Below are 13,461 nucleotides of genomic sequence, written 5' to 3'. Positions count from 1 at the left end.
GATGGAGACAGGCAGATATAGAGGGGAACAGAGGATCCAAAGTGGGCTCTGTGCTGACAACAGACAGCCCTATACAGGGCTGCAACTCATGAACCGTGAGATCATGACCTGAGCCGAAGTCAGATGCTTAATTGACTGAGCCATACAGGCACCCCGAGCACTGGCTGCTCTTTATAAGACCTGCCGGACACCAGTCCTGTGATGTCCTTTTATCATACTCCTAAGAATTCTTTTTGCCATTATCTTGAAGTGGATTTTTATTTCTTTTTAGTTTCTCAAATGGTTTACATTTCTCAGTAGAATCCTGAGAAAGGGTGTATATGGGGTACATTTTTGGGAATTAGCATGTGTGAAAATGTCTTTATTTTGCCCTCAGACTTGATAGATAGTTCAGCTGAGTGTAGAATTCTACAATGGAAATAAATCTCTCAGAATTTTAAAGGTACTCATATTTATTTCACTGTTGCTGTTGAGAAGTCTGATGTCATTCTGACTCCTGATTCTTCATATATGATATACTTAGAGTCTGGAAGATTTTATGATTCTCTTTATCTTTAGTGTTATGAAATTTCAAAATGAATTGCCTTGGTATGGTCTTTTTTATTCACTTGGCCAGATATTTGGTAGTTCTGTTCAGTCGAGATACTTATGTCCTTCAGTTGTAAGAATTTTTTTTTTTTTACAATGTCTACAACTTTAAGGGGCTTAGTATAACAGTCTTATTGGTGTCCCACCCTTCAATATTGCTAATAAAAATGCCTGTGTTGAGGGTTTCAAAAAACTTTATCATTTTCTCTTTTTAAACTGAGTCAAAGAAATGCTGATATCTCTTGTGCAGATTTTCCTATGGATAACATTATTATTTTCTCCCCTTGGAAAAAAGGTAGACTCTTCCTTGGAGAAGGCAGTGCCAAATTGATTGTTAAGGTCAGATACTGGGTTGGGTTTTAATCATACAATGAATTAGCAAAAATTTTGTTTTTGTCATTGAAACCTGTCCAAACCAGATATGCTGACTGTTAAGTACTGGAATTATCAAATTTTGTCTCCATGGGTAAAATAAAATAATTGAACCAATAGTACTTAGTCGTTCTCTCTTCTGACGGGATTTGGGAGAAAATAAACCAGGAAAAGCTGAGCCATAACTTCTGAGGTAAGAGATGTGGGCAGAGATACTGATCAGGAACAAGACCACATCCTCTCCTGATGCTGAGAACAGGGTAGCAGGTGGAGGAAAGAATCATGGAGGGCAAAACCCAGGTCAGGTGGTAAGACTAGGGAGGTGAAAGTCTTCCTCATTCTGGTGATGCTTTGAAATCTTATTTTATAGTTTGTGAGAATAAATACAACAACTGAAGGCAGGGACCAGATAACTGTGGTGTTGGTGGCAGCGGTGGTGCCATTGACTCCACAGTCATTGCTAGCTACATTCATGCTCAGAGATGTCCATTGTGAGGAGAATGACTTCAGCTGGCAGGAGGAGGAAGGAGGATGGACCAGTGATGGATCCATCTTTCCCATGGCACCAAGTACATAGGCCTGTTTTGTTTTGTTTTGTTTTTAAGAACCTGGGTAGATACTTAATTTGGCTGCATCATGTAGGTAGGGCAGGAAGGAGTCATATATATAAGGCAGAAGATGTACTGTGACAATTTCACTTATTGTTCATAGAGAAGAGAGACCTTGGAATTTGTGTTAGGTGTAGCCAAAAACGATCCAGGATACTGAGAGCTGTACGTACATTTGACTAGGACGTTGATAGCTACATGCAAAGGAAAGGGATGGTTTGGGGGTGTGACTGACACCAGAAGGATAATTAGAATTGTTCCAAGACAAGCAACATGAGTAATAGTGTGAAGAACCAGTCAACCAGATTAATTACCAAATTGTGTCTCCCTATATAAGATAAAAGAGTTGAGCCGGTATTAATTAAACCTCCACTCTTCTGATTGGGTCTTGGGAGAAAATACTAACAATAAAATTTAAATGACATTAGATATAATAAATAATATTAAAATAGTAACTAAAATGTTATTCAAAAATTTTTACATGAGTTAATGCCTTTGATCTCCATTAGAACCCAGCAAGGTAGGCACTACATTACCCCTGTTTTACAGATGATGAAACTGTCTCAAGGAGAGGTTAAAGAACTTGCCTCAGCACATACCATTAGTTTCTAGGAACTTCACAGCATGGATTCCCCCTAAGGAAAATAAGAATGTGTCAAGGTTATGATTTATGATTCTAAGGGGGAAGAGAAAGCTATTTCCTGAGTCCATAGTGATGATAACCTAATTACACGACTGTTTGGGTCTCCTGCTCCTGATAGAAAACCCTACAACCATTTATATTGCCTAGAGAAATCTGTTACATATGCATTAAATACATTGAAGTGTATCCAAATATTGGAGGGGATATGAAGAGGATTATAGTTGATATTTCTCTTTTAAGAGCAATTGCATAATATTAATTTTAAGTGCAGAATATGTATGTCTACTAATTAAGACGTTTGCAAAGTATATACCTCTAAATACCTTTTGCTGGCAAGCATGTGCTCGTAAAGAACTTGCTTTAGTTTCATTATTTAAGAATATACTCAAACCTCAAAACATTTTTGGCTCTGTATGTTTCAAACTAAGGATTCTTTCATCAGATTCATTTGGAAAATTACACTAAATCTTGACTCTTTCGCTAGTACAGACCTGGGATGAAGGTGTAAGGAATCAGATAGACTGCTAACATTAATTTGCTCTTTCAAAATAATTTTTTTAGTATGTTATTATTCATATTCTTTGATACGTGCTCTCCTTGGGGGAAGAGAATGGGGAAAAAGAATACTATTTATTTAGGTCTCACTGTGACACACATTTTACACACTGAAATTTGTGATACATTTTCCCTCTCTAGTCTCATGTGGTCATCAAGAGACCATCTAGCAGGTGGTTAAAGCATAGGGTGGCATTTGAGGTGCCCATACGTAAATTCCAATTTCAGTGCTTAACAGCTTTGGGATCTTGGACAAGCCAAATAATGCCTCTAAACCTCAGTTTTACTTATGAATTATTGTAAAGAAGAAATGAAATACTATAGGTAAAGCATTTAGCACAGGGCCTGACATACAAACATTGGCCATTTGTACCACCAAGGTCAGGGCCAGTAAGGACAGGATTCTGTAAGGACAGGATTGACAATCCTGATTTTTCCTTCACCCAGCTTCACTGTGGTTTGTTGTGGCACTTTTACCATAACATGTATGTTGTACGTACTGTCACATAGTGGGTATTGTTTCTTTTTTGTTGTTGAACAGAAGTGAAAGTTGTCTTTTAATTCTCCTACCTGTGAGGATCACTGTCCAATAATGTGCTACTCGGCAGGGATGCTGAAACAAGAGCATCAGCTTATGTGGGACTTCATTGTCTGGACTGTGGTATCATGATTAACTAGTACAAGGTAAATAAACATAAACATTTGCCGAACTATACTGAGCTAAGCCACTGTGGTATGAAACTTCAGAATAGCTTAAAAACCATGCATATATTTTTGCCTATTTTCTGATACTTGTTGGAAAGAAATATTTTTCGAAATCAATGTGCAGTGGAATTTTCTTGGCTTTCCCTTGCCACTGAACTGGGTTTTGGATGAGTTTTTTTTTTTTTTTCTTTTTCAAGATTTTATTTTTAAGTAATCTCTACACCCAACACGGGGCTCGATCTCACAACCCCAAGATCAAGAGTCATAGGTTCCACCAACTGAGCCAGCCAGGTGCCCCAGATGAGTTGGTTTTATTACAAAGTTATTCTAGAATTTCTGGCCATAAATTCGTTGGACAAATCCTCCTTTATTCCAAATTTTATTCTCTAGTGAGTAGTATTATGTTAAGGCTCAGTGACACACTATTTCAACACAATCCAGGCTGACTTTGCCCTCCTCTGTATGCCAGCAATTATCTAAGTTAAGGCACACATAACACTCCCTAAGTGAACCCTTCTAGGAAGAATCTTCCAATATATTATGCCTTCTCTGCTGGTTGTACCTTAATGGTAGTTACTTTTCATAATCCTTGTGAGAGTGATTCACCAACAAATCCACAAGCAAAACATGATTTTTGAGGGAATTAGCCAACACGTGAATGGAAACTATTAACGGAAACAAGTAAGTCAATTATAATTTACTTAAAATAGATGAAAAGCCATTATTTTTGCATGTAAAGGAGTAAAAAAGGGATTTCCTTAATTCAGTTACTATTATCAACAAAGAAAAGCCATAGAGAACGATATATATTATGTTAACTGGTTGGTAACCTAAATTTTGAATTGGTTATTAAGAAAATAGTGTCCCAAGGTCTGAACCCACCTTATGCAAGATCTTTCTTATTTGATGAAATATTTAAAAATGGAAATGGGGCACCTGGCTGGCTTCGTAGATAGAGCATGTGACTCTTGATCTCGGGGTTGTAAGTTCAAGCTCCACTGTGAGTGTAGAGATTACTTAAAAACAAAATTTTAAGGGGCGCCTGGGTGGCTCAGCTGCTTAAGCATCAGACTTCAGCTCAGGTCATGTTCTCACAGGTTTATGGGTTTGAGCCCCATGTCAGGCTCTGTGCTGACAGCTCAGAGCCTGGAGCCTGGTTCAGATTCTGCCTCTCTCTCTCTCTCTCTCTCTGCCCCTCCCCTGCTCATGCTCACTCTCTCTCTCAAAAATAAACATTAAAAAAAATTTTTAATAAAATCTTAAAAAAGAAATGGAGAGGTGGTGATGAACTTAATGGTAGAATTTAGATTGAGTTAGTACAAAATGATATATTGAGTTTTCCATTTCTTCATGACTGCAAACATATCTACAAATGCAAAGACCTTTTTGTCCTATCTTGAAAATGTTACTTGGTGCTTGAAACCTACTGATCTCATTTCTCATCTTCCCTCTACTGCCAGCTTCTCTAAAAAGGGACCCACACCCATTTCTCCAGCAGTCCATCTTTTCTTAACCCACAGCAATCTGACAACTAAAAAATACTTATGGAGATCACCAGTCACCTTCTGTTCACTAAATTTTCTTAGCTTTCTGTAGGACTGTCACCTTAAACTTTTCCACATGTGGCTTCTCTGACATTGTCCCTATGTTTCCTCTGGTTTTTCCTCATTGTTCCCTTTGTGGTAACCCTCTTCCTTTTTCTGGTCCCTATATACGGGACCATTCCTTGCAAGTCAGTCCTTTGGCACCTTTTTATTAGTGACTCTGTGCGACACCCTGTGACATACCTCATGATGGATCTTGACACCTCACTGAATTTCAAGCCTCGGTTGAGAATTGCTGACTACAAGATAAAGTGTTAACTCTCTACCCTGCAGGGCTCACCACATTATTGACCTAACTGCATTCTAGCCTTTTTACAAATACCACTTTTGACCTATACAAGTCCTTGACCTTTACCTAGATGTGCATGCCTGCTGGTCTCAGAGATGCCCCATACATCATATCTTAATGATTCAAGGTGGTGCTGAGACACAGGTAGGACCAGAATTTAGCCTTGCAATAAATCACTAAAAGGAAAAAAAAAAAAAAAACTTCCATGGTGTCTAGCACATTATACTGCACAGGTTATTTATATTTAATGACTTGTTGGTGAATAGTATGAAAGCCATCAACTTTATAAAATTGCTCTCTTAATGAAACTATTTCTGGTACCCTTTGCCAGCATAAAGTAATTTGTGATAAATCATAGCTTTTTAATTAAAGTAATACAAAAAAATCCATTTCCTATAACGAGTCACAACCAATGATTCTAGATAGCTCTTTGAAATTTTCCTACAGAAATAGTTTAAGAGTTGGAAAACTAGGATAGGCTTAAATCATTGTGCACTAAATTTTGCCTTCTCAGGATTCAAAATAAATCACCTGGAAAGGAAAAAAAAGTCGTAAGTGGGAAGTTCTGGGTCTGATTCAAGATTGCTGTGAAACTTCAGGATTCCTACTGAGAAATTCCGAGTTTGAAAGAGCTGTTTGTCTTAATTAATCTTTTAAAAATTTGGATTTTATGTTCATTGGTGTTTTGTTTAAGAAGGATATTAAAGTCAGCCTAAATAGGAGGGTGTGTATATGTGGCAAGGGCCCTCAGCATTCCAGCCCCTCCCCTTCTTTACCCTTGGAAGTGATGGAGTCTTGCAGCAAAAGAGCATCAAAATTATGCTTTGTAGGGCAGCAGCAACAGCAGCAGGGAGTTTCCTGTTTTATAGGTGATCTACTCTGGGGATGGAAGGGTCCACTGTCACCCTCCTAGGAAGCCAGAGATGGGTGCCCTGAGGCTCTGATTTAAGGAGGAGGGGCAGGGTGGAACTGGAACCAAGGAAGAGAGTGTGATAGTAGACAGAGAGGGGAAATGAGACCAAGAGGACTTGCATGTGCCCATCTGAGATACACGCCTTACACGCTGGAAGGCAACCCAATGGGGACAGGCAAGAAACATTTTGAACCTTTCTCAGGACTCTCGAGGATGGGCTCTGGGTTTGAATGGGCACTTTCCAATAATATCTGCACACCCTTGCCTTGCAGACATGGTGGCAAAGTTACATATGAAAGTCACTGGGAAACTGAGGGATATTGTTATCACCATGACATAGGATTCAATTCAATATATATTTACTGATTGCATACCATGTGCCAGGCAGTGGGAATCTAAGGAAGGAAAGAAATTAATCATTGAGACTTTGCAGCCATAAAGGGATGCTGTTAGGTCAGATCTCCGTATCATGGATTTCAAGGCCATGTATTCTCCTTAGCACAATGGCAGTTTCACATGCGTCTGTGATTGTTTCATTACTGCCGCTCAGTCTGTAAGCTCTATGAGAGCAAAGAGCTATGCTTCTCCTCCACCATTGTGTCTCAGAGCTAAGCACAGACTAGTATTTGACAGGCATCTGATAATATTGTTGACTGAATGGATGTTACCATGTATTAACCCTTTGTGTATGTGTGTGTGGGGGGGGGGAGTATTATCCTGCTTTATAAGTGTGGAAACAACCATAAAATACCCAAGACCTCACAGAAGTAACTGATGAAGGGAGGATTCCAAAACAGCTCAGCTGACTCCACAACCCAGAATCTTTCTACTGTGTCATGCTCCATTCCCTGGGTTGGAGGGGCTCAGACTGGTGGGAGAGACAGACAGGAATACTTGCACTGGGTAAACACTAGCGACACGAAAGAGAGATGAACCGGAGGCGGTGAGGCGTGTAAAGGTGGAGGTCTTCAACTCTGTTTAAATCCCGCCCACCCAGAGGAAGCAAAACTGAGTGGATCGGCTTGTGCATCCTGCTCAGAGTCCAAATTGAGAGGAAGGGGGAAAGAGTTAGGACGCCCCGGCAAAGGAACGAGGGAGAGGGGAGGAGGAAGGGCTGCGAGGAAGGGCGGTAGCAATTCCTTCTTGCGTCGTCTGTTGCGTCGCAACACAATCCTTGGACCCAGCGGGGGGTGTCAAGGTGATTCATGACATGGCTCTTGGCAGCCGAGAGGGTTAGTTCACCTGCACAGGTGGGGCGTCAGCGCGCGAGCTGCCTACCAGACGGTGGCCTCATAAAATAGCTTCTCCTCAATCTGGAAGGGGTGGGGGGTGGGGGGAGATAAATAACGCTTCCTTATGGGAAAGAGGTTTAGCGAATACGGAATGCTAGGGCTCTGAAGAGAATTACAGTGCAGGCACCACGGCTATTATCCTAATCGGGCACCATTTCAACACCTCTCCCTTCAAGTCAACCAGCCCTACAACAGGATTTATTTTCCAATAAGCGAAATCCCCGCCCGCCGACTCCGAGCCGCTTGGATGAGAGCTCTGTGGGAAACAGCAGCGACGAGGAGAGGCTATTTTGGGTGTGGGAACGCGGAGGGAGGAGGGGCGGCGCCGCCAGGCTGGGCGCGGGTGCGCGGGGAAAGCCTCCAGCTCGGGCTGCCACGGCAACCGCGTCCAGGCAACGCGCCCGGAAGCGGCTCGGGCGGCGCGCGGCGGCTCGCGCCCCCCGGGAGCCGCGAACCCGGCCGGGCCGCGCGCCGGGCCAGGCGGCAGGCGCGCGCTGATTGGACGGCGCTCCCCGCGGCGCGGGCCCGCAGCCGGGCGCCCCGCACAGCCCGCGCCAGCGGCCGCCGCACCCAGCCGCGCCGGCGAGGACATGGGCAGCCGCGGCGCGCCGGCCCCCCGCGCCGGTGAGTGCCGCGCCCCGAGGCCCCCGCCTCCACCCCGCGGGGCGTGCTCCGCGCCCCGGCGGCGGGAGCTCCCTGGGACGGCCGGTGACCTTGGGGCAGCCGCCGGGGAGATCGGCTTGGGGGGCAGAGCGAGAGCTGCGCGTGGCCCATGTGACGTGTTGCCGGCGAGAGGGTTAACTGCATGCTGACGCGAGGGGATGAAGTTGGGCACAGAACGCAACTGGCATTGCATTTTTGCGGGGGCAGGGGGGGAGTTGCGTGCTAGCAAACCAACAGAAGCCGGGAGGGACTGTTGGTGGGAGCTGGGGTGGTGCACAGATTGCCAGGGGGTGGTGGTAAGTCAGCCGTCCCACTAAGAGCTGAGTGACCTTGGACAGGTTAACCTCTCTGCCTCCCCCACCCCTCTCTCATTAAAACGGGCTGGGGCTCTTTGCAGTTCCACAGTGCTGTTGTGCCATTGTACTGTGAGCTGAGAAAGGGCCCCAAAGTATGGTTCTGCGGGTACAGGATGTACAGGACTTAACCATGTTTATTCTGTAAGAGATTTGCATTAATTGGCTCTCAAAGTGGCAAGGAATGTTATCGTTTTATGGAAGATTTTGGACAGAAAGCAGTGGGTGGTCCAGGGAGTGACTTGTCAGGATGCCCAGGTTAAAAGCTCTCGGGTGCGCTAAAAGTCATGAACAAAATCAGGGTTAATACTCCCAAGTTGTTCTTTCCTGTAGTTGATCTCATAGGAAACTTTGTATTTGAACAGGTAAAATCAAAACCCAATAGTGGCAGGCAGCAGCAAATTAAGTGAGTCATTTCTTCAGTGTGCACGAGGGGTGTGTGTGTGTGTGTGTGCGTGTGTGTGTGTGTGTGCGCGCGCGCGCCCCCGGCTGCGCTCGCGCTCTCATCTTAAAGTATGTCCGTGTTAGAAATTATTTCATAGGAGTAACCAGAAATAATGATAGAACCATTTGAATCCCCAAGAGTGCAGTTCCCTGGGAAGCACGGGCAAACGTTTGCAGCTTGCTCTTTAAATAGGGAGTTGGGTTTGTGAAAGTAAATATGTTCTTTACTGAGGACCATCCCTAGGATTTGCACGTTGTGTCGGCCTTCGGGGCCCTGTCACGGAGTGTGTGTATGTGAGGAAGGTACTCCTGAGACCGAGTAGGCTGTGACATCTCTTCTATTTTTAGCATTGGCTGGTGCTAAAAAGATACTCAGGCTCTTTTTATATTCTCAGTCCATACACTTCCCTCTTCCAAAGGAGAGGGAAGGGAGGAAATGCCCTGTCCCTCTCATGGATCCTTGGGAATGCCCCTTCTGGCTTTCTGCTCCAAAGCTACCCTAAATATTCCTTCCAGTCTGATTTCATCTGTATAAAAATGTGGCTTGGGAAGAAAAACATTTTTGGGGTTAATGAATAAGCTGCTGTGAGCTTGTTTACCTGACGGTTTAATAATCTTTAATGGTTTACATGTTAGAAATCTGATAGCATTCAGATAGAAAAATCCTTACTGCAAGAATTCAGCCACTAAGCCCTACAAATCCTTTCATGAATCACACTTTGTTACACTTGGAAACCTCATTAATAAACTATCCCACCTTCTCTGTCTGTAGGCCACTGACCTGTATGTCTCCAAAACCTGCCTTCAGTCTCTTGTTTTCCACATCCTGCACCCATACTCCTGTATTTTCGTTTTTCTGCAGCTGAGCCCATTTTCTGTCCCTCCCATAGCATGAGAGCCTGAGTGAACAATTTCTCTCAGAACAGCCCTCTCCTGTCACATCCGAGAGGGATTGGATTTCCGGTTTCTCCGTGCCACTTCCAAACCATTAACCCATCACTAACAAAGTCTTCAGTTTAGGAGGCCATTCTGTCTGCTTGTGCCCCGTGCCCTCCTTCTGTTCTGGGTCAGTGCTTGCCAAACCCGGTGGTTCCCCAGAATCACCTGGAGTATTGTGAAAAATGTGGCTCTTTAGACTCCCTCAAACACACCAAATGAGAATCATCAAGACGGGCAAGACCTACAAATCCTTATTTTAAAAACAAACGCAGAAAGAAGAAGGAGGAGGAAGGAGGATGGGGAGAGAAAACAGAGTTCTGTGGGTGATTCTGATGTACACCCAGGTTTGGCAAGCCCTTCGCTTGATGCTACAAAAAAGTGACAGACAGACAAACATGAGCAACCAGCTTGGTTCTCTTCCCTACCTGTCTCTTGCCCGTGACTTTGGGGTTTATGTTGAGACTCTATTAATCCATTGACCTTGAAGTTCCTCAAGGTCTTCAACAGCAATTCCCCCGGCCTTAATTTCCACTTTATTTAAACCACTCAACATTTTGCACTTGTCTAGTCTTGGGCATTTCTTCCTCCTTCAGAATCTGGACTTCAACTTGGACTTCAGCCCATTCAACTGATTCTTTCCACTTCCTGCACAGGATTTTAGCCATTATTGAGGACTCTGGTTCCTTAATTGCTTGCTGTTCCAATTCCTTTATGGCTCCATTTCTCCAGTTGGAGTCTATATGTTGCCAGCCGTTTCAGTTCTGTCTCGAATCCTGGAATCTTTATTCTTAACATATTGGGCTTCTCATATTCCAGTCCTCAGTCCAAAATCACCCTCATTATCTACTTTTTCTTCTCCCAGCCTGCCAAGTTATCCAGGAGAAAGTCACAAAGACCTATGGACCGGTTCCACTGCAAATTTATGCTGGCTCTAATTTCACCTAGGTCCTGCTTTTCTATGAAGAAAAAAAAAAAATCCATCTCTTATTAACTCTTGACCGCATTCCTTTAGAGGTTGTGCCAGATTTTCCCATTCCTTAAACTTCCAGTCAGTTTCCTTTCAGGAGATAGCCTTTTTTCACTAACAAGATCAACGATGTACATGCCCTGGGTTAGTGCCCTATACCTCAATATAAGCTCCCACTGTACCCATCCTGCCACCCCAAACATTTTTCTTTACCCATCTTTGTTCTTTATTTCCTCTTTCTCCGAGGGGGGAAAATGTCTACAAGTCTCCGCCTCAAGATTAACTCACATACACTCCACACTCGGCATTTTCTGGACTTTTTTCCCTGCCTTCTTGCCTCGTGTGGAAACTTGCTCCATTTGTTACTCCCTTTCTTCAGTTTCTTGGGCCCCTCCTTGCTCTGCCCAACCTTCATCCGAGCATATAATCAGGCCATCCTCCTCATACCGCAAGAAACTGTGCTGGAGTCCCAGCTCTGTCCTAATAGAACTTTCTGCGATGATGGAAATATTTTGTATCTGTGTTGTCCAGTATGGTAGTCACTGAGCATATGAAATACGGCTAGTGTGACCGAGGAACTCAATTTCTAGTTTTTGTTAATTTTAAATTAATTTAAAGAGCACACCGAGCGATGGCTGCTGTATCTGGCGGGATAGTTATGCGCCCTGCTGCTGTGTTAAACTATCCTACGGGCTTCCCTCCTTTGACTGCCCGCTCACTGGTCTGGCCCCACCCTCACCTTTGTGCTGAAACTGCTTTGTCGTAGGGCTCCCGCAGAGGTGTCCTGGTTGCAGAGCTGAGGCCTTTACTCTGTCTTTCCCTCCTTGATCTGCCCTGCTGTCTTGCTACCCAGATCTTTCTTTCTTTCCTTGTCTCCATGTCACTGGTTATCCACGTGCAACTCGAACCTCTTTTGTCTCCTGTTTCCTCCTGATTTCTGAATGTAGGATTTTTTTTTTAATGTTTATTTGTTTTTGAGAGAGACAGCGTGAGCAGAGGAGGGGCAGAGGGAGACACACACACACACACACACACACACACACACACACACACACACACAGAATCTGAAGCAGGGTCCAGGCTGTGAGCTGTCAGCACAGAGCCTGAGACAGGGCTCGAACCCACAGACTGCGAGATCATGACCTGAGCTGAAGTCAGAGGCTTAACCGACTGAGCCACCCAGGTGCCCCTGAATGTGAGATTCTGTCGGGTCCTGTTCTTGGCCGTTTTCTCTTCCTCTGCTGGCCTCCTGCCTTCTCTCTCTCCCAGAGTCAACTCCCCTCAGAGCCTATGTTGGTTGTCAATGGGTGGTTGCCCTGTGCTTTACTGGGCACCACGATTCACTCGTATCCTGACTCGTATCCTGTCATTTTGTCCTCGCTCCGCCTCTGTGAGGCAGATACTCCTATCGTTCCTGTTAATATAGGTGGAGAACTTGAAGCAGAGAGAAATGAGAATAACCCAAGTAAGTGACTGGTTGTGAAGGAGCAGACCTGAGAGAGGAATTCTGGCAATCTGACCTTAGAGCCTGCTCTGACTGGGCTTTCCCAAGGCCCTCCAGCAGTCTTCAAATCTGCATTTCTAGTCTGCCTTCTCCCAAATTCCATTCGGAATCTGATACCCAGAAGCCCGGCTATTTTGTCTGTAGCTTCCTTAATCATTTCCCCCCTTTTCACCTTTTAGTTACAGGAAAGTTGCAAGAATAATTTAAATAATTCCCATCTTTAATTCAGATTCCATAAATATTAACTGTTGGCCACACTTGCTGTATCCTCCTCTTTCTCCTTCTCTGTATATGCACATATGCACGCACGCACACATGCTCACATGCATATGTCGTGTTTTTTTCAGAACCATTTCAGAGTTAAGTTGTAGACTTGATGCCCGTGTACCTACCTCCCCCAGTACTTCAGTGTATATTTCCAAAAAGAACGAGGACATTTTCTTGTACAATAAGCATAATACTCAATGATTATTAAGACATTATCATTGATTCTGTACTGTTATCTAATCTATAAACCTTACTCAAATGTCACCAATAGCTCTAATAATGTCTTTATAGTAAAAGAGGAGGGAAAAAAATCTTTTCCTATGTTAGTTGTCATGCCTCTTTATTATTTTTTTAATTGTTTATTTTTGAGAGAGAGAGAGAGCAGGGGAGGGGCAGAGAGAGAGAGAGAGGAAGAGGATCCAAAGCAGACTCTGAGCTGACAGCACAGAGCCTGATATGGGGCTCGAACTCACAAACCGTGAGATCATGACCTGAGCCAAAGTCAGAAGCCTAACTGACTGAGCCACCTGGGTCCCCTGCCCCCCCCCCCCCACGCCTCTTTAATTTCCTTTCATCCGGATGGTTCCTCACTTCTTTGTCTTTCATCACCTTGACCTTGATGCTTTGGAAGGGTACAGGCAGTTATTTTGTAGAGTATCCTTTAACTTGGGTTTGCCTGGTGTTTCTCATGATGGATTTAGGGAGGCACCCATGAGACGACAGTGTGCCCCTCTCAGTGCATTCCTTCATGATTT

At 44.1% G+C, this 13,461-nt stretch overlaps 1 protein-coding gene across 2 annotated transcripts in view; it reads left to right on the top strand.

The window, feature by feature from the left end:
- The first annotated feature begins 8,052 nt into the window (after window positions 1–8,052).
- FAM81A (family with sequence similarity 81 member A) overlaps window positions 8,053–13,461 on the top strand; it is a 78,315-nt gene continuing 72,906 nt past the window's right edge. Inside the window, exon 1 of one of the 2 annotated variants that reach the window (XM_045449579.1) lies at window positions 8,053–8,193. The gene's annotated coding sequence lies outside the window, so the exon portion shown is untranslated. The remainder of the gene's footprint in view (window positions 8,194–13,461) is intronic. The other variant, XM_045449578.1, reaches the window with a different exon arrangement.

This window comes from Leopardus geoffroyi, chromosome B3 (genome assembly GCF_018350155.1).
Source record: "Leopardus geoffroyi isolate Oge1 chromosome B3, O.geoffroyi_Oge1_pat1.0, whole genome shotgun sequence".
In the NCBI taxonomy this organism is placed as follows: domain Eukaryota; kingdom Metazoa; phylum Chordata; class Mammalia; order Carnivora; family Felidae; genus Leopardus; species Leopardus geoffroyi.
The sequence above is the reverse complement of the archived record's forward strand: the minus strand, read 5'-3'. Positions and strand labels throughout refer to the sequence as shown.